The sequence below is a fragment of the Cherax quadricarinatus genome, unplaced genomic scaffold (genome assembly GCF_038502225.1).
Source record: "Cherax quadricarinatus isolate ZL_2023a unplaced genomic scaffold, ASM3850222v1 Contig2622, whole genome shotgun sequence".
In the NCBI taxonomy this organism is placed as follows: domain Eukaryota; kingdom Metazoa; phylum Arthropoda; class Malacostraca; order Decapoda; family Parastacidae; genus Cherax; species Cherax quadricarinatus.
Genome location: NW_027197648.1, coordinates 11847 through 37743, shown reverse-complemented (window position 1 = coordinate 37743; position 25897 = coordinate 11847). Strand labels below are relative to the sequence as shown.

At 43.0% G+C, this 25897-nt stretch overlaps 1 long non-coding RNA gene across 1 annotated transcript in view; it reads left to right on the top strand.

Annotated features, from left to right (window-relative positions):
- LOC128684032 (uncharacterized) overlaps positions 1–25442 on the top strand; it is a 44589-nt gene extending 19147 nt beyond the window's left edge. Inside the window, exons 2-3 of the long non-coding RNA XR_011391486.1 lie at positions 18935–19138; positions 24743–25442. This is a non-coding gene — a long non-coding RNA (uncharacterized lncRNA). The remainder of the gene's footprint in view (positions 1–18934; positions 19139–24742) is intronic.
- The last annotated feature ends 455 nt before the right edge of the window (positions 25443–25897 follow it).

Below are 25897 nucleotides of genomic sequence, written 5' to 3'. Positions count from 1 at the left end.
GATGTGCAGAGTATTTTTTGAAGATGATCAGTGGTGTTTTGGTGATGTTCAGAGTTGGTTCAAAGTTAGTCAGTGTGTTAGTTATGGTAATGTCTCATGTCATAAGTGTATGAGTTAGTTTTTTTTTTGTGCTAATGTTGTAAAGTCTGGAGAATGAGGGAGGAGTTTGGTGGATGAGATGTAATTTCGGTTAATGAAATGTGTAAGTGTGAATGAGAATGTAAATTGGTGGGTGAGTTAGAGAAGATAAAATGTTATGTGATCTTAGTAAAAGTATAGATAGTTTTAGTGATCTTCGTTATGATGATGTTTTAAGAGAATGTGTACAAAAATGTGTGATCTTAGTGGAGGGGTTATAGAATTTGGTAAACGTCTTGATTGTGGTGATCTTAGATATTGGAGATATAACAGGTTGAAACAAGTAACTTCCTCTCGTTAAGTTAAATGAAGTAAAAGTGGGGTGTGATGTCGCTGATCGCCAAGTAAACGCAGGATGGAGTGTGATGTCATGGGAGGTATTCCTATCTGTGCTGGTATGTGTTGGTGGTAGTGAGAGGAGTGTAATTGATATTGTATGGAGTTGGTGATTGTGATTTTTTGTGTGAATGTTTATAAAAATGAGTGTTTTCTGCGATCTTAGTTGTTTTGAGGTGAGTGGGATCTTCTTGGTTATAGTGATTTGAGGGGATTTCTATAAAATGGGTGTTAGTTGGTGGTGTTGATCTTAGTTTCTGGTGATTTTTAGTGTTGTTTGGGCAGTATTCGGTGCTGTTTTGGTAGTATTCAGTGGTGTTTTGGGAGTATTCAAAGGAGTTTGATGATGTTTTTGAATGTGTTTAAATGATGTTTTTGGAGTAATCAAAGGTAATTGATGTTGTTTTTGGTGTTGTACAAAGTAAAGTGTGGTGTGTGTGGGTGTGTTTGTGTTAGTTTTGGTAAAATGTCTCATGTCATAAGTGTATGAGTTAGTTTTTGTGATAATGTTGTAAAGTCTGGAGACTGAGGGAGTAGTATGGTGGATGAGTTGTAATTTCAGTTAATGAAATGTGTAAGTGTAGATAAATTAGAGATGATAAATCTTATTTGGGAGTATTCAAAATGATATTTTGGAAGTGCTTCAGTGTTGTTTGGAAATGTTCAAAGGTGTTTATGTGAGTATTCAAATGATTTATGAGAGTGTTCGAAGTAATCTTGGGGTTGTTCTGTAGTGAGATGATAAAGGTTGTGGATGAGAGAATATTTCTTAAGAGATATTGAGAAAAGGTGGTCTCAAATGATGTATGAGAGTGTTTTGAAGGTGTTCAAAGTAATGTGTGTGTGTGTGTGTGTGTGTGTGTGTGTGTGTGTGTGTGTGTGTGTGTGTGTGTGTGTGTGTGTGTGTGTGTGTGTGCATGTGTGTGTGTGTGTGTGTGTGTGTGTGTGTGTGTGTGTGTGTGTGTGTGTGTGTGTGTGTGTGTGTGTAGGTGGTCATAGAGTTTTGTGAATATCTTGGATACAGTGATTTTAGTGGATTTGAGATGGGTGATGAGATGCATTTGTGGATGTGAAATGTGATTTTTGTGTGTGTTCAGAAGAGGTGTGTTGGGAGATGGGTGAGTGGATGTGAAGAAATGTGGGTGAGATGGAGAGGGGTATGGGGAGGGTTGTATTAGAAATTTAATGAAATATGGGGGGATTTTACTGAAAATAAAGGTAATGTGTGAATATTTTAAAAGAAATTATAGAATTGAAAAGTTATGATATATTGGAAAAGAATGGAGGGTGTTGAAACATGTCGCAGTAGTTGGGTAGTGAGATTAGTTGTTGTGAGTATAATATCAATTTATGTGGATACAAGGAGATGGGTATGGAGAGGATTTTATTAGAATTTTAGTAATGTAGGGAGGAATGTGTATTACATTTAAGATTCAGTAAAAAGAAGGGGAAAAATTTGTATCGAATAAATTGTGAATAAATTGGTAAGTGATGAGGGTTGTGGGTAATGTAGTCGAGCTAGAGATACCAAAAAAGATGTTATAAGTGGGTTGTTGTTGTGACTTTCTGATGAAATTAGTTAAAACGAGAAAAAATTGTGGGGTGTGGGTGATGTGGGTTGTGTGGTTGTCGAACTAGTGATGTGTGGGTTGTTGGTGTTGTTGTCTGAACTAGTGATGCTGAAAAAGATGTTATAAGTGGGTTGTTGTTGTGACTTTTTCTGATGAAATTAGTTAAAACGAGAAAAAATTGTGGGTTGTGGGTGTTGTGGGTGTGGGTGTTGTGGGTTGTTGTCGTTGTTGTCGAACTAGAGATACCGAAAAAGATGTTATAAGTGTGTTGTGGGTGTTGGGTTGTGTTGTGGGATTGTGGGTGTGGGTGTGGGGATTGTGGGTTGTTGTTGTCGAACTAGTTACCGAAAAAGTGGTTATAAGTTGTGGGTTGTTGTTGTGACTTTTTCTGTTAGTTTGGATTGTGTTCATGTTTTTTTTAGTGCACTCATGTTATATCTTAGTTGGAGGTGAGTGGGATCGTCTAGAAATGGTTATAGTGATTTGTAATCGTCTTGGTTATAGTGATTTGAGGGGATTTGTGTGAAAATGGGTGTTAGTCTTTTATGTTGATCTTAGTTTATGGTGATTTTGGTGGTGTTTTGACTGTATTCAGTGGTGTTTTTAGTAGTATTCAGTGTTGTCTTTGGGAGTACTCAAATGGTGTTTGAGACTATTCAATGGTGTTTTTGAAGATGTTCAAATGATGTGTAAGAGTATGAAGGAGTTCTGGTAGTATTCAGTGGTGTTTTGGTGGTGTTCGAATGATGTTTTTGGAGTATTCAAAGTAAAGTGTGATGGTGTTTTTGGTGTTGTTCAAAGTAAAGTGTGTTGAGATAGTTTTTGTGATACTGTTGTAAAAATCTGGAGAATGAGGGAGGAGTTTGGGGGATGAGTTGTAATTTAATGAAATATGTAAGTGTAGATAAATTAGAGATGTCAAATCTTATTTGGGAGTATTCAAAATGTTGTTTTGGAAATGTTTTAGTGTTGTTTGGAAATGTTCTAAGGTGCTTTTGTGAGTATTTAAATGATTTATGAGCGTTTTGAAGGTGTGTGTGTGTGTGTGTGTGTGTGTGTGTGTGTGTGTGTGTGTGTGTGTGTGTGCGTATTAACTTCGTAATATGTAAAATTGAGTCTTGTGAATTTATCGAAAAGTGGTTATAAGTGTTGTGGTGACTTTTTCTGATGAAATAGTTAAAACGAGAAAAATGTGAATTGTTGTGGGTATTAACGAAAAAATGTGGAATTATTTGGGTTATTCTGGGTTAAGAGTGAAAATGTTTTCCCTATGTTGCATATGAAATGTGTAATACTGAGATGGAGATAACGAAGAAGATCCAGAACAAAAAATGCATAGAATTTCTTCAAGAGGAAAATATGTTGATTTTATGATATCGAAAAAGTGGTTATAAGTTGTGGGTTGTTGTTGTGACTTTTTCTGATGAAATTAGTTAAAACGAGAAAAAATTGTGGGTTGTGGGTGTTGTGGGATGTGGGTGTTGTGGGATGTGGGTGTTGTGGGATGTGGGTGTTGTGGGTTGTGGGCGTTGTTGTCGAACTAGAGATACCGAAAAAGTGGTTATAAGTTGTGGGTTGTTGTTGTGACTTTTTCTGATGAAATTAGTTAAAACGAGAAAAAAAAATTGTGGGTTGTGGGTGTTGTGGGATGTGGGTGTTGTGGGATGTGGGTGTTGTGGGTTGTGGGCGTTGTTGTCGAACTAGAGATACCGAAAAAGAAGTGATTCTGTTATAAGTGTTCGTGTGTGTTTGGATTGTGTTCTTGTTTTTTTGCACTCATGTTATATCTTAGTTGGAGGTGAGTGTACTCATAGAAATTGGTAATCGTCTTGGTTACAGTGATTTGAGGGGATTTGTGTGAAAATGGGTGTTAGTCTGTTATGTTGATCTTAGTTTATGGTGATTTTGGTGGTGTTTTGACTGTATTCAGTGGTGTTTTAGTAGTATTCAGTGGTGTATTTGGGAGTACTCAAAATGATATTTTGGAAGTGTTTCAGTGTTGTTTGGAAATGTTCAAAGGTATTTTTGTGAGTATTCAAATGATTTATGAGAGTGTTTTGAAGGTGTTCAAAGTAAAGTGAGGTGTGTGTGCGTATTAACTTCGTAATATGTACAATTGTGACTAGTGAATTAATCGAAAAGTGCTTATAAGTGATGTGGTGACTTTTTCTGATGAAATAGTTAAAACGAGAAAAATGTCTAGACTTGTGTTGTATTTTGTGAAGAAATTGTGGATTGTTGTGGGTATTAACGAAAAAAATGTGAAATTATTTGGGTTATCCTGGGTTAAGAGTGAAAATGTTTTCCCTATGTTGTATATAAAATGTGTAGGGGGAAGTCGACAAGATTCAGCCTGTGTGCGGGGTCATCACGTGACGTCACTGACATAGGGGGAAGTCGACAAGATTCAGCTTGTATGTGTGAGGTCATCACGTGACGTCACTGACCGCCGAGTAAACACAGGTGGGGTGACGTCACACTTGTTTAGACCTGTAGTAAGAGACAGTACCATGCCCCATAGGAGGAGTTCATTTGAATGCTTACCACCAGAGGGGAGAATCCAAAAACTCGATCCGAGGTGATGGAGTCTTGGTATTATCCAGAAAAAACTTGATCCAAGGAGATGGAGTCTTTGTATTATCGAGAAAAAAAAATGGGATGCAAGTGGGAGTTCATTTTGAATGCTTATACCCAGAGGGGGGAATCCAAAAAACTTGATTCGAGGAAGTGGAGGAGAAATACTTGGACATAGAGGGTAGAAGTGGATGGTGGGGGAAATCTTTGTATTATTTATATCGAGAAAAACTTGATCCGAGGAGATGGAGCAGGGAATTTGGGGGTGGAAGGAGTGGTACCCAAAAACTTGATCCAAGGAGATGGAGTCTGTATTATCCAGAAAAAAAAATTGGGATGGGGGTGAAAGTGGGAGTCCATTTTGAATGCTTACCTCCAGAGGGGAGAATCCAAAAAACTTGATCCGAGGAAGTAGAGTCTTTGTATTATCGCGAAAAAAAAAATTGGGATGGGGGTGAAAGTGGGGAGAGGGGGAACCAAAAAAATTTGATCCGAGGAGAGCACAAGAAAATAAAAAAAAATTCGAAAAAAATCGGAAAAAATTCGGGGAGCGGGGGCGATCCAGACGACGCTGCAGAAGGCACAGCAGAAGGCGCGGGTGGGCGCGACGGGCGGGGCGCGAGGGGCGACGGGCGGGCGGCTGGGGCGGCATGGGTGGGGGGCGTGGGTGGGGGTCGTGGGTGGGGGTTGAGGGTAGAGGGATGAGGGTGAGGTGGTCTCGAGGGCGAGGTGGTCTCGAAGGTGAGGTGGTCTCGAGGGTGAGGTGGTCTCGAGGTCAAGGTCATTAGCATATAGGTGTGAAAGGGAGCCACTCAGGAAAAGGAGCCACTCAGCCGCAGCCCTTTTCAGGAGGGACCGCTCTGCCGCATGAGCCACTCAGCCGCAGCCCTTTTCAGGAGGATATATATCATATATAGGAGCCACTATAGCCATATCCAGTATACATACTATATATTATATATATATATATATATATATATATATATATATATATATATATATATATATATATATATATATATATATATATATATATATATATATATATATATATATATATATATATATATATATATATATATATATATATATATATATATATATATATATATATATATATATATATATATATATATATATATATATATATATATATATATATATATATATATATATATATATATATATATATATATATATATATATATATATATATATATATATATATATATATATATATATATATATATATATATATATATATATATATATATATATATATATATATATATATATATATATATATATATATATATATATATGTATATATATATATACTGCTACTCTTTATGTTCTATTTGTTAGGAAGTCATAGATCCGTCAACCTATTTCTCCTGTTAAACCTTCATCATGCATTTTGTGCACTATTACACCATGGTCCTTATATACATTAGAGATTCAGTGCCAATTATGAAGTTGACTGGTTAAGGTTTAGCCTCCAGCATTTGTGACTGAAATTTTTGAATATGTCTGTATTACTGAGCAGTGCAGCGCAGTGTTTTATGTACTGTAGCTATGTACTCTGCAGTATTTATACACATTAACTAACTTTCTCAGTGATTATGCTGGAGCTGCCACTGCTCTCGCCACCTTAATAGACTATGGGATTATCTCCATAGTGGTGTGGTGGATGGATGTGGTGCTGGAAAACCTCATGCACCAACATGTTAAGGACACTACCAGAGTGAGAGCGGAGGATGAACCAGCAAGATTGGACCTTGTGTTCACCCTGGGCAGTTCAGACATTCAGGACATCACATATGAGAGTCCCCTAGGAGCTAGTGACCATGTGATTCTGTGCTTTGAATACATAGTAGAGTTGCAAGTGGAGAGAGTAACAGGAGTTGAATGGGAAAAGCCAGACTATAAAAGAGGGGACTACACAGGTTTGAGGAACTTCCTGCAGGAGGTTCCGTGGGACAGAGAACTGGCAGGAAAGACAGTAAATGAAATGATGGAATATGTAACAACAAAATGCAAGGAGGCAGTGGAAAGGTTTATTCCCAAGAGCAACAGAAACAATGGGAAGACCAGAACAAGCCCCTTGTTTACCGGACTGTGTAGGGAGGCAAAAACAAAGTGCAATAGAGAATGGAAAATGTACAGAAGGCAGAGAACACAAGAAAATAGGGGGACTAGTCGCAGAGCCAGGAACGAGTATGCACAGGTAAGGAGGGAGGCCCAGTGACAGTATGAAAATAACATAGCCACATCAGGCGGAAGACAACAGTCAAAGACTAGGTGATCAGACTGAGGACAGAAGGTGGGGAACTCAAAAAATAATCAGGCGGTATGTGAGGAGCTAAACAGGAGATTTAAGGAAGTTTTTACAGTAGAGACAGGAAGGGCTCTAGGAAGACAGCACAGAAGGGAACATCAAGAAAGAATATACCAACACGTGTTGGATGACATACGAACAACCAAGGAGGAGGTGCAGAAGCTGCTAAGTGACCTTGTTACCTCAAAGGCGGTGTGACCGGACAACATCTCCCCGTGGGTCCTTAGAGAAGGTATGACAGTGGGCGCCTGTGACGAGCGGGGTCCCACTGGGGTCAGTTCTAGGACCAGTGCTATTTTTGATATACGCAAACGACATGATGGTAGGAATAGACTCTGAAGTGTCCCTACTCGCAGATGATGTGAAGCTGATGAGAAGAATCAAATCGGATGATGATGAGGCAGGACTGCAAAGAGACCTGGACAGGCTGGACACGTTGTCCAGAAACTGGCTTCTCGAATTCAACCCTGCCAAATGCAAAGTCATGAAGACTGGGGAGGGGCAAAGAAGACTGCAGACAGAGTATAGGCTAGGTGGACAAAGACTACAGACCTCACTCAGGGAGAAAGATCTTGGGGTGACCATAACACCGAGCACGACACCGGATGCACACACCAACCAAATAACTGCTGCAGCATACGGGCGCCTGGCAAACCTGAGAATAGCGTTCCGATACCTTAATAAGGAATCGTTCAAGTCACTGTACACTGTGTATGTTAGGCCCATACTGGAGTATGCAGCACCAGTCTGGAACCCACACCTGGTCAAGCACGTCAGGAAGTTTGAGAAAGTTCAAAGGTTTGCAACAAGGCTAGTTCCAGAGCTCAGGCGAATGTCGTACCAGGAAAGGTTGAGGGAAATCGGACTGACGACACTGGAGGACAGAAGGGTCAGGGGAGACATACAAGATACTGCGGGGAATAGACAAGGTGGACAGAGACAGGATGTTCCAGAGTGGGGACACAGAAACAAGGGGTCACAGTTGGAAGCTGAAGACTCAGACGAGTCACAGGGACGTTAGGAAGTATTTCTTCAGTCATAGAGTCGTCAGGAAGTGGAATAGCCTAGCAAGAAAAGTAGCGGAGGGAGGAACAATACATAGTTTTAAGAAGAGGTATGGCAAAGCTCAGGAAGCAGAGAGGGAGAGGACCTAGTAGCGATCAGTGAAGAGGCGGGGCGACATGACGGAAGGAATAGACTCCAAAGTGTCCCTGTTTGCAGATGACGTGAAGTTGATGAGAAGAATTCATTCGATCGAAGACCAGGCAGAACTACAAAGGGATCTGGACAGGCTGCAGACCTGGTCCAGCAATTGGCTCCTGGAGTTCAATCCCACCAAGTGCAAAGTCATGAAGATTGGGGAAGGGCAAAGAAGACCGCAGACGGAGTACAGTCTAGGGGGCCAGAGACTACAAACCTCACTCAAGGAAAACGATCTTGGGGTGAGTATAACACCAGGCACATCTCCTGAAGCGCACATCCAGCATATGGGCGCCTAGCAAACCTCAGAACAGCATTCCGACATCTTAATAAGGAATCGTTCAGGACCCTGTACACCGTGTACGTTAGGCCCATATTGGAGTATGCGGCACCAGTTTGGAACCCACACCTAGCCAAGCACGTAAAGAAACTAGAGAAAGTGCAAAGGTTTGCAACAAGACTAGTCCCAGAGCTAAGAGGTATGTCCAACGAGGAGAGGTTAAGGGAAATCAACCTGACGACACTGGAGGACAGGAAGATAGGGGAGGGGGACATGATAACGACATACAAAATACTGAGAGGAATTGACAAGGTGGACAAAAACAGGATGTTCCAGAGATGGGACACAGCAACAAGGGGACACAGTTGGAAGTTGAAGACACAGATGAATCACAGGGATGTTAGGAAGTATTTCTTCAGCCACAGAGTAGTCAGGAAGTGGAATAGTTTGGGAAGCGATGTAGTGGAGGCAGGATCCATACATAGCTTTAAGCAGAGGTATGATAAAGCTCACGGTTCAGGGGGAGTGACCTAGTAGCGACCAGTGAAGAGGCGGGGCCAGGAGCTTGGACTCGACCCCTGCAACCTCAACTAGGTGAGTACAACTAAGTGAGTACACACACACACACACACACACACACACACACACACACACACACACACACACACACACAGGGAAGGCACACACACACACACACACACACACACACAGCACTACAATGGATCAGGGAATACTTGTCAGGAAGACAGCAGCGAGTCATGGTACGTGGCGAGGTGTCAGAGTGGGCACCTGTGACCAGCGGGGTCCCGCAGGGGTCAGTCCTAGGACCAGTGCTGTTTCTGGTATTTGTGAACGACATGACGGAAGGAATAGACTCTGAGGTGTCCCTGTTTGCAGATGACGTGAAGTTGATGAGAAGAATTCACTCGATCGAAGACCAGGCAGAACTACAAAGGGATCTGGACAGGCTGCAGACCTGGTCCAGCAATTGGCTCCTGGAGTTCAATCCCACCAAGTGCAAAGTCATGAAGATTGGGGAAGGGCAAAGAAGGCCGCAGACGGAGTACAGTCTAGGGGGTCAGAGACTACAAACCTCACTCAAGGAAAAAGATCTTGGGGTGAGTATAACACCAGGCACATCTCCTGAAGCGCACATCAACCAAATAACTGCTGCAGCATATGGGCGCCTAGCAAACCTCAGAACAGCATTCCGACATCTTAATAAGGAATCATTCAGGACCCTGTACACCGTGTACGTTAGGCCCATATTGGAGTATGCGGCACCAGTTTGGAACCCACACCTAGCCAAGCACGTGAAGAAACTAGAGAAAGTGCAAAGGTTTGCAACAAGACTAGTCCCAGAGCTAAGAGGTATGTCCTACGAGGAGAGGTTAAGGGAAATCAACCTGACGACACTGGAGGACAGGAGAGATAGGGGGGACATGATAACGACATACAAAATACTGAGAGGAATTGACAAGGTGGACAAAGACAGGATGTTCCAGAGATTGGACACAGTAACAAGGGGACACAGTTGGAAGCTGAAGACACAGATGAATCACAGGGATGTTAGGAAGTATTTCTTCAGCCACAGAGTAGTCAGTAAGTGGAATAGTTTGGGAAGCGATGTAGTGGAGGCAGGATCCATACATAGCTTTAAGCAGAGGTATGATAAAGCTCACGGCTCAGGGAGAGTGACCTAGTAGCGATCAGTGAAGAGGCGGGGCCAGGAGCTCGGACTCGACCCCCGCAACCTCAACTAGGTGAGTACAACTAGGTGAGTACACTATTAGTATTACGGATACACAGAGGTGAAATGTATTTCTGGGACACATAAACAACTGACGTGCTCACACACACACGTGCGCACACACATACACACTCGGGGCCAGGAGCTGAGTCTCGACCCCTGAAACCACAACTAGGTGAGTACACACACCCACTCATTCACACAGCTGATCCTTGGAATTTGATCGCGTCCCCTCACCCCCCCACACACCTTTCCCTCCCCCAAAGACCTTTCCCCTCCCCCGCTCTTGCCTTCACTCCCTCCTCTTTCTCCTCCCTCGCGTTTCTCTCTCTCATAGCCTTTTTCCCTCCCCTTCCCCCTACTCTTTCTCTCTCTCTCTCTCTCTCTCTCTCTCTCTCTCTCTCTCTCTCTCTCTCTCTCTCTCTCTCTCTCTCTCTCTCTCTCTCTCTCTCTCTCTCTCTTTTTTTTATTATTTTTTTTTTTTACACAGGGTTTGACAAGGTTAAGGATCCCTAGCTTTATTGACAGCTATATTACAGGTTAAGGATTCCTAACTTTATTGGCAAGCTAAGAGCTGTTACCTACATCAGCTCATTTGAAAGCATTTTTATTGTTATGAGACATACAAGTACGGAACAGGATGAAGTTGGAGCCATCTGTGGGCCAGCATTTTCATTTGATCAACTGACTTTATCTCGTTGACATCATTATGCTGTACGAATGTGTTCCATACTCGAGTCATCCTGGGTATGTATGATCTCAGATGGAGTGATGTTCTGGAGAAGGGTACAGCCAGAGTGAAGTTGCTGCTTTCTGCCCGTCTTGTGGCATAAAAGCTTGTTTCACGCTGTCCTCGAAGTGGATCCAAGTGTGGTATTTTGACAATATTGGCCTTGTACATAACAGTAAGGCCACCCACATCCCTCCTATGTTGAAGGCTCTGCTGAAATGACAGATCTATCCAGGATGGGTCCAGGCGAGAGATGAGACGTCTTGCTCTGTTCTCTACTCTGTCAAGCAGTCGCAGATGAGAGGGGGGGCAGGCAAACCAAGAAAGTGGAGCATACTCAAGGTGTGAGCGTACTTGTGCCTCGTACAGGATCTTGCAACCCCTACTGTCAAGCAGATGCGAGATACGGCGAAGTGCTGTAAGCTTCCTGGCTGCCTTGTTTGCAAGATTTACAACATGGTTCTTCATGGTTAGTTTGGAGTCAAATTTCACCCCAAGGATATCAACTTCTTCTCCAGGTGCCAACATCGTCCCATTCATCCTTACTACTGCACCAGCATTACCATCATGGTGCCTAGAGACGATCATCATTTGCGTTTTCTCAGGTGCAAATGTTACTTGCCATCTATTTCCCCAAGCTGATATAGCTCTCAGCTGGTGATTGATGTAGCTTAGAGCAGCTGGCATTTCTTCTCTTGGATAAGTGAATGTCAGTGTACAGTCGTCTGCACATTCTGGGATCTTGAAGTAGACATTCCATAACAGTGGACCCAGCACACTTCCTTGTGGAACGCTTGCCCCAATAGGATGCCTTGCTGATTCCGTTCTCTCACTCTCCATCTCTCCTCACTCCCATAACCCTATCCCTCACCCTCCTCTCTCTCTCTCTCCCTCTCTCTCTCCCTCTCTCTCTCCCTCTCTCTCTCCCTCTCTCCCTCTCTCTCTCTCTCTCTCTCCCATAACCCTATCTCTCACCCTCCTCTCTCTCTATAGGCTTCTCTCTCCATCTCTCTTTTTCTATCTCCCCTCCCTCGCATTTCTCTCTCTCATAGCCTTTTCCCTCACCCTCCTTTCTCCCTCTCTCTCTCTCTCTCTCCCTCTCCCTCTCTTTCTCCCTCTCTCTACCCTTTCTCTCCCCCCTCACATTTCTCTCTCTCTCCCCCTTGGTCTTATCCCTCACCCCCATACTCTCTCCTCTCTCTCCCTCTTTCTACCCTTTCTCTCTCCCCCTCTTACCCTCTCCATCCTCTAGCCTTCTGTCTGTAGTTAAAAAAAAAAAAAAAAAAAAAAAAAAAAAAAAAAAAAAAAAAAAAAAAAAAAAAAAATAAGGGCGGCCCTAGAGGACGGAAAACCAGAGATCTGGTGGATGAACCAGGGAGGAAAGACTGGGAGTTAGAGCTCCAAAAAAGGGAGGAAGAGTGGGGAAGGAAGCTTGGTAAGAAAATGGAGGAGCGGATAGCTGAAGAGTTCAGGAAGTGGGAAGTACAGGTCTTAGCAGCAGAAGCTAGGATACAGTGCTTAGAAGAGAAACTGCAAAGCCTGAAACAGATTAGAGAGACAAATGACAATTCAGATGTGACATCAGGAAATTCAATGTCAGGCGCAGACAAGGGGACGGTAAGCAACAACGGAGACATGCCGTACGCGAAGGCCCTATCAGACCCACGTGGGGCCAGGGAAAAGACGAGGAGCACACTAAGATCAAATGACAGGTCCGAAGACAATGAAGGTATGCTATATGCAGAGATTCTAACAGCCAACTGCAGTAGCAAGGGACAGCTGGTCATGAAAGACAGTTCACTGAGAATAGAAGTTTCAGATATGACAGGGACTGAAGGCAAGAACATGTCAATGGAAGGAAATAAAATGCCTCAGAGGAAGCAGATGGAGACTCAGTGGGAGGAGGAAAGGGCGAGGTCAGTTTTTGTGTACGGGCTCCAAGAAGCCAAGGGGGACAACTTTGAAGAAATAAAACAGGAGGAGAAAAAAATGATTGAAGGCATCATGAAAACAATAGGTGAGGGCGATATGACCCAGGTGACAAATTTTCAGAGAATTGGGTGGTTTGCGAGTGGAAGGATACGGCCTGTCAAAGTAACTTTCAAGGAAGAATCAGTTCGAACCAGGATTCTGCAAGAGAAAGCAAGACTGAGGGACAAACAGGGGTACCAGAGAGTATACCTCGACCGCGACAGAACACAAGAAGAAAGGACTACACTGAAAGAGAGGGTACAGAGATGCAAGGAGGAACGAGAGGCAATGACGAAGATGAGCAGGACCCAGACACAGGAGGAAGGGCAAACACACCCCACAGAATCTCCCACCAAAAGACTCCAACCGCGACATTCCCAACGCAACTGAGCAACCTATACTACAACCCACTCACTGTTCCCTCTGCCACCAACCCCCATATCACAAACCTCACCCCAACAGCTGTCCCTTATGGGCATTCTGACCCCACCCCCATCATCACAAACCCCACCTACACCACAGCCCCATATAGGCCCCCACCAAGGCTCTCGCTCCCCCAACCCCAATATTCTTGCATGACCACAATGATAGAAAAGAAACTGAAAGTTTGGTACACAAACGCGGATGGAATAACGAATAAACATGAGGAGTGGAACGAAAGAATCAGTGAAAAATCCCCAGACATCATAGCAGTCACAGAAACAAAACTCGCTGAGACAATAACAGACACAATCTTCCCAACAGGATATCAGATCCTGAGGAAAGATAGAAGGAGTAGAGGGGGAGGAGGGGTTGCACTGCTCATAAAACACCGATGGGGATTTGAGGAAATGGAAGGCATGGACATGATTGGAGAAAGAGACTACATTGTAGGTACAATTCAGTCCGGAGAACATAAAGTAGTCATTGGAGTGATGTATAACCCACCACAGAACTGCAGGAGGCCAAGAGAGGAGTACGAAGAAAACAACAGGGTGATGGTGGACACACTGGCTGAGGTGGCAAGAAGAGCTCACTCGAGCAGAGCAAAGTTACTGGTAATGGGCGATTTCAACCACAGGGAGATCGACTGGGAAAACCTGGAGCCACATGGGGGTCCCGAAACATGGAGAGCCAAGATGATGGATGTGGTACTTGAAAACCTCATGCATCAACATGTCAGGGACACAACCAGAGAGAGAGGGGAGGATGAGCCAGCAAGACTGGATCTTGTGTTCACCCTGAGCAGTTCAGACATTGAGGACATCACTTACGAGAGGCCCCTTGGAGCTAGCGATCACGTGGTTCTGAGTTTTGATTATATAGTAGAGTTACAAGTGGAGAAGGTAACAGGAACTGAAGGGGACAGGCCAAACTATAAAAGGGGGGACTACACAGGTATGAGAAACTTCCTGCAGGAGGTTCAGTGGGACAGAGAAATGGTAGGAAAATCAGTAAACGAGATGATGGAATATGTGGCAACAAAGTGCAAGGAGGCAGAGGAAAGTTTTGTTCCCAAGGGAAACAGAAATAATAGGAAGACCAAAACGAGTCCTTGGTTTACCCGAAGGTGTAGGGAGGCAAAAACTAAGTGCAACAGAGAATGGAAAAGGTACAGGAGGCATAGGACCCAGGAAAACAAGGAGATTAGTAGAAGAGCCAGAAACGAGTATGCACAGATAAGGAGGGAGGCCCAGCGACAGTATGAAAACGACATAGCATCGAAAGTCAAATCTGACCCGAAACTGCTGTATAGCCACATTAGGAGGAAGACAACAGTCAAGGACCAGGTGATAAGGCTGAGGAAAGAAGGTGGAGAACTCACAAGAAACGATCAAGAGGTATGTGAGGAGCTCAACACGAGATTTAAGGAAGTATTTACAGTAGAGACAGGAAGGACTCTGGGGGGACAGACCAGATGGGGACACCAGCAAGGAATACACCAACAAGTGTTGGACGACATACATACAGATGAGGAGGAGGTGAAGAAACTGCTAAGGGACATCGATACCTCAAAGGCAATGGGACCGGACAACATCTCCCCGTGGGTCCTTAGAGAGGGAGCAGATATGTTGTGCGTGCCACTTACCACAATCTTCAACACGTCCCTGGAAACTGGGCAACTACCTGAGGTATGGAAGACAGCAAATGTAGTTCCCATTTTTAAAAAAGGAGACAGAAAAGAGGCACTAAACTATAGACCTGTGTCATTGACGTGTATAGTATGCAAAATTATGGAGAAGATTATCAGGAGGAGAGTGGTGGAGCACCTGGAACGGAACAAGAGTATAAATGCCAACCAGCACGGATTCATGGAAGGCAAATCCTGTGTCACAAACCTTCTGGAGTTTTATGATAAAATAACAGAAGTAAGACACGAGAGAGAGGGGTGGGTTGATTGCATCTTCTTGGACTGCAAGAAGGCCTTTGACACAGTTCCTCACAAGAGATTAGTGCAGAAGCTAGAGCATCAGGCGCATATAACAGGAAGGGCACTGCAATGGATCAGAGAATACCTGACAGGGAGGCAACAACGAGTCATGGTACGTAATGATGTATCACAGTGGGCACCTGTGACGAGCGGGGTCCCACAGGGGTCGGTCCTAGGACCAGTGCTATTTTTGGTATATGTGAACGACATGATGGAAGGGTTAGACTCAGAAGTGTCCCTGTTTGCAGATGATGTGAAGTTAATGAGGAGAATTAAATCTGATGAGGACCAGGCAGGACTTCAAAGAGACCTGGACAGACTGGACACCTGGTCCAGCAAATGGCTTCTCGAATTTAATCCTGCCAAATGCAAAGTCATGAAGATAGGGGAAGGGCACAGAAGACCACAGACAGAGTATAGGCTAGGTGGCCAAAGACTGCAAACCTCACTCAAGGAGAAAGATCTTGGGGTGAGTATAACACCGAGCATGTCTCCGGAAGCACACATCAATCAGATAACTGCTGCAGCATATGGGCGCCTGGCAAACCTGAGAACAGCATTCCGATACCTTAGTAAGGAATCGTTCAAGACACTGTACACCGTGTATGTCAGGCCCATACTGGAGTATGCAGCACCTGTTTGGAACCCGCACTTGATAAAGCACGTCAAGAAACTAGAGAAAGTACAAAGGTTTGCGACAAGGTTAGTTCCAGAGCTAAGGGGAATGTCCTATGAAGAAAGATTAAGGGAAATCGGCCTGACGACACTGGAGGACAGGAGGGTCAGGGGAGACATGATAACGACATATAAAATACTGCGTGGAATAGACAAGGTGGACAAAGACAGGATGTTCCAGGGAGGGGACACAGAAACAAGAGGCCACAATTGGAAGTTGAAGACACAAATGAGTCAGAGAGATATTAGGAAGTATTTCTTCAGTCATAGAGTTGTAAGGCAGTGGAATAGCCTAGAAAATGACGTAGTGGAGGCAGGAACCATACACAGTTTTAAGACGAGGTTTGATAAAGCTCATGGAGCGGGGAGAGAGAGGGCCCAGTAGCAACCGGTGAAGAGGCGGGGCCAGGAGCTAAGACTCGACCCCTGCAAGCACAAATAGGTGAGTACAAATAGGTGAGTACACACACACACACATACACGCTCACACATACACACACACACACACACACACACACACACACACACACACACACACACACACACACACACACACTCACACACAAACACACAGGGCAACTACCTGAGGTATGGAAGACCGCAAATGTAGTTGCCATTTTTAAAAAGGAGACAGAAAAAAGGCACTAAAATACAGACTGGTGTCACTGACGTGTATAGTATGCAAAGTCATTGAGAAGATTATCAGTAGGAGAGTGGTGGAGCAGCTGGAATGGAACAAGATTATAAATGAAAACCAGCACGGATTCATGGAAGGCAAATCCTGTGTCACAAACCTTCTGGAGTTTTATGACAAAGTTACAAAAGTGCGACACGAGAGAGAGGGGTGGGTTGATTGCATTTTCTTGGACTGCAAAAAGGCTTTTGAGACAGTTCCTTCCAAGAGACTAGTGCAGAAACTAGAGGATCAGGCGTGTATAACAGGAAGGGCACTGCAATGGATCAGATAATATCTGACAGGGAGGCAACAAAGAGTCATGGTACGGGATGAGGTATCACAGTGGGCACCTTTGACGAGAGGGGTCCCACAGGGGTCGGTCCTAGGACCAGTGCTATTTCTGGTATATGTGAATGACATGATGGAAGGGATAGACTCAGAGGTGTCCCTGTTCGCAGATGATGTGAAGTTAATGAGGAGAATTAAATCAGATGAGGATCAGGAAATATTTCAAAAAGACCTGGACAGACTGGACAAGTGGTCCAGCGTCTGACTACTCGAATTTAACCCCGGCAAATGCAAATTCATGAAGATCAGGGAAAGGCAAAGAAGACCACAGACAGAGTATAGGCTAGGTGGCGAGAGACTGTGGACCTCACTCAAAGAGAAAGATCTTGGGGTGAGTATAATACCGTTCAAGAGGACCTTGTAGCGATCAGTGAAGCGGGGGGCCAGGAGCTGTGTCTCGACCCTTGCAACCACAAATAGGTGAACACCTAGAAAGGAATGATCTCATCAACAGCAGCCAACATGGTTTCAAGGACGGGAAATCCTGTGTCACAAACCTACTGGAGTTCTATGACATGGTGACAGCAGTTAGACAAGAGAGAGAGGGGTGGGTGGATTGCATTTTCTTGGACTGCAAGAAGGCGTTTGACACAGTACCACACAAGAGATTAGTGCAAACACTGGAGGACCAAGCTGGGATAACAGGGAAGGCACTACAATGGATCAGGGAATACTTGTCAGGAAGACAGCAGCGAGTCATGGTACGTGGCGAGGTGTCAGAGTGGGCACCTGTGACCAGCGGGGTCCCACAAGGGTCAGTCCTAGGACCAGTGCTGTTTCTGGTATTTATGAACGACATGACGGAAGGAATAGACTCCAAGGTGTCCCTGTTTGCAGATGATATGAAGTTGATGAGAAGAATTCCTTCGATCGCAGACCAGGCAGAACTACAAAGGGATCTGGACAGGCTGTAGACCTGGTCCAGCAATTGGCTCCTGGAGTTCAATCCCACCAAGTGCAAAGTCATGAAGATTGGGGAAGGGCAAAGAAGACCGCAGACGGAGTACAGTCTAGGGGGGCCAGAGACTACAAACCTCACTCAAGGAAAAAGATCTTGGGGTGAGTATAACACCAGGCACATCTCCTGAAGCACACATCAACCAAATAACTGCTGCAGCATATGGGCGCCTAGCAAACCTCAGAACAGCATTCCGACATCTTAATAAGGAATCGTTCAGGACACTGTACACCGTGTACGTTAGGCCCATATTGGAGTATGCGACACCAGTTTGGAACCCACACCCAGCTAAGCACGTAAAGAAACTAAGAAAGTGCAAAGGTTTGCAACAAGACTAGTCGCAGAGCTAAGAGGTATGTCCTACGAGGAGAGGTTAAGGGAAATCAACCTGACGACACTGGAGGACAGGAGAGATAGGGGACACATGATAACAACATACAAAATACTGAGAGAAATTGACAAGGAGGACAAAGGCAGGATGTTCCAGAGATTGGACAAAGCAACAAGGGAACACAACTGGAAGCTGGAGACACAGATGAATCACATGGATGTTAGAAAGTATTTCTTCAGCCACAAAGTAGTCAGGAAGTGGAATAGTCTGGGAAGCGATATAGTGGAGGCAGGATCCATACATAGCTTTAAGCAGAGGTATGATAAAGCTCATGGTTCAGGGAGAGTGACCTAGTAGTGACCAATGAAGAGGCGAGGCCAGGAGCTTGGACTAGACCCCTGGAACCTCAACTAGATGAGTACAACTAGGTGAGTACACACACACACACATACACACTCATACAAACATGCACACACACATACATGCACGCATATAGACAAGGTTTGGTGTGTAATCGACCTGTGCCTAGGTTAAAATGGTAACTAAAACACACCATTATGCTTAGTTTATTTTGAATATTTTTTGAAAGTTAAACTTGAGGTACTGTTTAAGAACGCTGATTATTAGATGTTTTTTTTTATTCCTCAGAATGTGGATACGCAGTTAAAGAATGCTATTATTACTGGGAAGACAGAACTAGTGAAAACATTGCTGCGCCAGACTGACAACCGTCATGACGCCTATGTAGAGGCGCACATCCAGGCAAAGAAGGACATTATACAGATTATCTCAGTGAAGGAAAATGAAGGAATTGAGATTCCTGACAATAATTTGATCAGTCGGGTCTTAAATGTAAGTATATATGTCTATGTTAAGTATATATACTATAGTTAAGGAGCTCTATATTTCGTATAATAAAAAAAACAATTATATTGCTTCATGAAATAACATACTACTAGATACATAGTCACAGGTGTCTTATGGAAACACGTCCTAATCTTATCCAGCCGTACCGGAGATTCCAACTCTGGATCTCAGTGTGCGAGCTGAGTGCAGCTAGCGATCGAGCTACAAAAGAAGGTTAAGAGAAATCCGTCTGAAGACACCGGAGGACAGGAGGTATAGGGGAGACGTGATAACGACATTCAAAATACTGCGAACTGACAAGGTGGACAGAGACAGGATGTTCCAGAGATGGGACACAGAAACAAGGCGTCACAATTGAAAGTTGAAGACTCAGATGAGTCAAAGGGATGTTAAGATGCATTTCTTTAGTCATAGAGTTGTCATGAAGTGGAATACTCTGGCAAGTAACGTACTGGTGGCAGGAACCATACATAGTTTCCAGACGAGCTTTGACAAAGCTCATGGAGCAGTGAGAGGACCTAGTAGTGATCACTGAAGAGGCGGGGCCAGGAGTTATGAATCGACCCCTGCATCCACAAATAGATGAGTACACACACACACAACCTTACACAACTTTTCATTTTAGAACTTTTTCCTCTAAATCTCCTTATATTCCTTGACTATAAGTTTTGGTATGGGGGAGTGTGAGGAAAAGTTCAGTAGATAGGAGTAGCGAGTGAATGTAGGGGAATTGTAATTTGTTTGGCAGTCTGCTTGTTAAGGCAGGTTGAGTGACTACCTCCCACAACACCCCCCATCCCTTTTTCCACACCGAGAGAGGTGACCTGCTGGGCTCCAACCGGTGAATAATGACTTGACTAGCAGCTCCCATTATATCTCCTGGACTGCCACATGCAGAAATTTATTGAAGGAGTATAACCTAACATTGGTTATGAGACGTCACCCACGATCTACTTACCTTATTGTATGTAAACCCAGGCAGCTACGCTTCATTTTTTCAGTAGTGAAAGACCTGCATTTCTGTCATTGTGACGGATCGTTCAAGGCTCGACATAAAGTGTGGCGAAATTGTTACTGGGTTGTCAAGTACCAGCTCTGACCCCCCCCCCTCCCTCTGTTGCATCCTCGACGACCACCGAGCTTCCACCAACTACTCCCCTCAAGGAAGGTTCCTTGATGTTGGTGAGGGGCTCTTGATTTAGGAAATTGGATCTGTGCTCCAGTTCCCCGAATTAAGCCTGAATGCCTTCCACATCCCCCCCCCAGGCGCTGTATAATCCTCCGGGTTTAGCGCTTCCCCTTGATTATAATAATAATAATCCACCAACTACTCGAAGCTGTGTCAACAACAATGGCTCGCCATTCTACAATTACCACCTGTACAAATTAGCTTTGAGTTCATATATTATTTATGTATTTCATTTTTCATTTTGCTTCAAATAGGTTTAATTGTCATTTTTAATTGTTTTATCGTATTACCTTTAATATAATAAAAATTTATTTTTGTATCCTGTTAATACTATATTTCTATTAGTTATTTTCCTGAGAAGGGGCCAGCCTTTGGAGAGTTCCTTTGAGGGCTGAGTAAAAACCTTAACAACCACCTACGTGACCCATAGTCAGGTCATCCCAATTTAGCCCACCCAGGGAATTTCTCAGTCCCATGAAGCCGGCCAAGCAGAAGTCTGGGACAGAGACTTGATTGTAGTTATCTGGGTAATTCCATGATATATTGAAACTAAATGATTTGTGATCACTTTCCCCAAGCTCATCATTAACCTCAAGATTATTAACTAGTGATTCTTTGTTGGCAAGAACCAAGTTAAGCAGGTTGTTTCCTCTAGTTGGTTCTGTCACAAACTGTTTTAATAAAACAATTCTGAATCGTGTCAAGAAAGTCACTAGACTCAAGATTTCCTGTCACATTGCTCCAATCCATTTGCCTAAAGTTAAAATCTTCCATTAACACAACATTTTCATATCCAGACGCCTTATGAATTTCATCCCATAGCAGCCTACCACACACCCTATCAAGGTTTAGGGGCCTATAAATCACACCAAAATTAATTTTTCAGGATCTTCGAGAAACTGTAGCAAAACAGATTCTGTGTCCGATGTTTCTAATCTTTTATCTTGTCTAACACAACAATTTAAATTATCTCTGACATACATCCCCACTCTACCACCCTTACTGTTGACCCTGTCAGTGTGGAATAGTTTATAACCCTGCATGGTGTATTCTGAAGGCATTTCTCTATCTTTCAAAATGAACCAGGTCTCCGTTATAGCAATAATATCTATTTTACCTGCACTTGCAAGTAATCTTAGCTTATCTATCTTATTTCTTGGACTCCTACTATTTGTATAAAAAACCTTAAGGGAGCTAGTCACTCGTTGCCTCTACAATCTCTCTTTGTTGAGCAATTGCTTTGCCTTTAATAGAAACTTCATTTTGAATATTGTCTTTTAAACACATCCCTGGGATATCCTGGTAATATCTGCTGTTTTCAACCCTAGTATTGCAGCCTAATTGTTTCCCACAAACACCCATTCGTCATGTGTACCTAATGTGTACCACATGTGTTGAAAACTTTAAGCCAATTGGATAAGGCGTTTTCAAGTAATGAGCAAAATATAATCATAAAGGAGGAAGATAAAATAAGAGGGAACCTCTTCAAGGTATCCCTTATGAGATATCTAATTATGTTCTTGAAACAAATTAAGTTCATTAATCACATTTTGCACTAAGCAATTTTTTAAATCTTAATTAATGCATTTTGTAGTTCCGCCACATCTCACATCTGCTTGACAGTAGGGATTGCAAGATTTTGTACGAGGCACAAGTACGCTCACACCTTGAGTATGCTCTACTTTCTTGGTTTGCCTGCCCCCCCCTCTCATCTGCGACTGCTTGACAGAGTAAAGAACAGAGCGAGACGTCTCATCTCTCGCCTGGACCAGTCCTTAACAGATCTGTCATTTCAGCAGAGCCTTCAATACAGGAGGGATGTGGGTGGCCTTACTGTTATGTACAAGTTCCACACTTGGATCCACTTCGAGGACAGAGAGAAGAAAGCTTCTATACCACAACACGGGCAGAAAGTAGCAACTTCACTCTGGCTGTACACATCTCCAGAACATCACTTCATCTGAGATCATTTATGCCCAGGATGACTCGAGTATGGAAAGCATTCGTACAGTATTATGATGTCAACGAGATAGAGCCAGTTGATGAAATGAAAATGCTGGCCCACAGAAGGCTCCAACTTCATCCTGTTCCCTACTTGCATGTCTCATAACAATAAAGAATGCTTTCAAATGAGCTGATCTAGGTAACAGCTACATCAATAAAGTTAGGAATCCTTAACCTGTAAATAGCTTGTCAATAAAGCTAGGGATCCTTAACCTAGCCTTGTCAAACCCTGTGTAAACAAAAAGTGGTAGAGTGGAACAGAGAGAGAGTGAGAGAGGACGTGTCACAGTGTGCTCCACAATCTTTCTTAATATTACTTAACTACGAGGGTTGGTGAGGAAAAAAACTGTTCAGTGACCTAGTACTACCTACAACACATTACTACAAGTAAGCCAACTCCTCTATAAAATCAGTGATATTTAAGAGTGTTTTGGTGAACAATATGGTGAGAGTGAGGGGAAGGGTAGGCCTAGGAGTGACGTCACTACTTCCTTCACAGTGAGCATCTAATATTATACCTCTTTAATGCTATGTACTAGTATCCGGGTGCTTTATAACAACGTGACTTGTACAGTGCAACACAGTGATTTGTGTAACATCTTCCTGTAGTGAAAGTGTGGATCATATAAACAGTGTTTATGAAGTGATAGTGAGACGAAAACACTCTCAGTTTGACTGCCCACAGTCTGCCCTTACCCTCCCTCACTACCAACCCAGTAATAAACACCCCCACGATACTACCACCTTCCCTCTCTCTCACTTGAACTTCATTGTAAACGTACAACGCTTCCTCTGTGTACTTCACATCGCAAAATAGCAAGCATATCTACGCTATCTGGCTGTTGTCCCAGTAGTTACTACAGTGTTTGTAGGTATACTGCAAGAGATAAAATTCTTCTTAGATGTAAAGAGCCTACTTGTTCCAACTACTGCCACACAGATTGCATTCCAAAAGAAGAATTCTATTGCAGCCAGGTTGAAAATCTCAGAAAATTTAAGGATATCCATAATCCTGTGGTATATGTGGATACAAACCTAGAGCTACAAGAGCTACAAGAAGTACCTCAGTGACTCCTCTCCAAAGATCAAGACTGCCCTCTTGGGCTGTGTTGTAAAGTCGCAGCTAAGATAATCCATCACAGGGAAGCACTTCATGAGCTCCTCAAATCATTAGATAACCTTCAAGCTATTGTAGAAGGCCAGTGCAAGCCTACATCAAGTGACATAAGCGGCTCAGCTGATGGTGACACTATTGACTAAGACTGGAAGTCCCACACTGAGCTCTACTTAGAGTTAAATTACTGGTGGAATTTTGTCATCACTAAGACCCCACAAATTGACAGAGCTCAAACCACTACCTTAGGAAATTCTAACACAATTCCTCTGACCACCACAGAGGGAATAGATCCTCTTCCCAGCAACAAAGCAAACCTTGGATCTGTTAATTCTCCTACACCTGACATCTCTGCTTTAGTACCTGCCAGTACACTAGACAGTGCACATACCATCTTTGATCCTACACCTGTCAGCACACCTGCCGACACTATTTCAACATCTGGCAGCAGTGATTCATCTTAAGAAAACACGACCACATAGTATTAGAGAAAATGTTTTCCTACAGAACTAATCAACTCTGACAGGCTAAAATACATCTTGGAAGAAATGGTGTAAAATTTGAATAGAAAAATGTCATAAATGATATTCCTCAGGCGTCAGTTTTAAATAGTTTGTGAATCATTATCTACATTTACAAACTAGACAAAGTAATAAGCTACATATGCTCACTGACAACCTTGTCACTGATTGCTATAAAAATATATTCACCCGAAAGTTTTTATACCTGCAAGAAGATGTTTTCAGTGTATTGATATGATGGGAAACCTAACCGATTTAGTCCAAAATGTAAAAATATGAGTTCATTTTTTTGGAAAATTAAAATATAATTGACACCAAAAACTATCACAAAGCTTGTAAAAACTATTTTAATCTCACTGAATATTTGAGGGAAAAAGCAGCAGTGCATAAGTGTGCAAAATGTGTATAAGAGATTCCTTGGAATTTTACCAAGAAGTACACAACTGTACACAATATGTTCATCAAAATGGCTTCGAATTTTATCTCTTATAATTCCCTTTGATTATCTTCACACTATTGACGTCAGGCTGACTGGATAGTAATTTGAGGGTAGGAAAGTATCCCAGGAATTAAAGGTACGAATCATATTGACCTTTCTCCAAATCAAATATCAAATAATTTTCCTTAGCTTTTCCTTCTTTCTTTATCCGCTAAAATGAAATCCGTAAATATGACTTTGTTTATTGAAATATTTCTTTCAAACTAACCTTCACTAAAGTTGACAAAGTTTATGAAGTAAATAAGTGTATCTTTGCCTTCAGGAACTCCAGCAGAGAATAAATAATGTGTTCAGTGCAGCGTCAGTGGGAAACTACCGTGGAGGTGGAGTCAAGACTCTCTTAGAGTCTTACGGTCTCCCAGGAACCATCAGAGACAATCGCGGCTGCTCTCTCCTACATTATATAGCTGAAAAACTCAAAGAAGATGGTTCACCAGCCTGGAGTTATGATGATATTAAAGATTATCTCGACACTGGGGAATATTACATCAACGCCGTTGACTACAAGGGTATGTGTGGTATTATTTTTTGTTGAATTATTAAAGAAATTGATGCAAAAGTATGTATCATAACATCTTTGTTTTGAGAAATACCCTTAATGTTGTCACAACAGGAATAAGGTTGCAGTCTTAGAGTGAATATATTTGTTGTTCAATTTAATATGAATCACATCAGTCTTGCTTTAAATTTATAGTATAGGAAGATAATCTGATACTTGTAAACCTTTCAGCTCATTAAATTACTAATGGACTTTGAACTTTCATATCCGGGGCATTATTACAGTTAGTGAATTGTTGGTTACCCGCAGTCAGTTGTAAAGTTCACTTCTGTCACGACCCAGTTGTTAACCTGATCAACCAGACGGTTGGTGCCAGACACACACACGTACATCAACATAGGCAAAACAGGAATTAAACTTAGGATCTTTCCATGTTCCTTCTTGAATACAGCAAGGGAATTGTGGGTAATTGTAAAGAAATATGGTAAGTGTACACACATTCGCTGCCTGACCACGGTAGAGTGAGGTTGTGCTCTGCACCCCTCTGCTGTTTGTAGGCGAGCTCCCTTGTCAGTTACCTGGCTGCAGTGGTGTGAAGTGGTGCTGTCACGCCTCTGTTAACAACATAGGTGCACTGTGATTGTCAAGATGGCGGTTAGTCTGAGACGCCGGATAAATACTGTAGGCATTGAGCTACTTAAAGGAACGATAACGCCTAGTTCTGCGCAAGTCTTATTGCCAAAGATCATCCGGGAGACATATGGCATACAAGATAGTGACTTGTATGGTGTAGCATTAAACGGAGGCCAAAGAATTTTCGTCAAACTGCTATCAGCTACGGTTTATGAATCGTTAGTCACCAGGTTTCAGGACGTAAGTCTTAGCGTCACACCAGCTGTCAGTGTAAGAATGATAGAT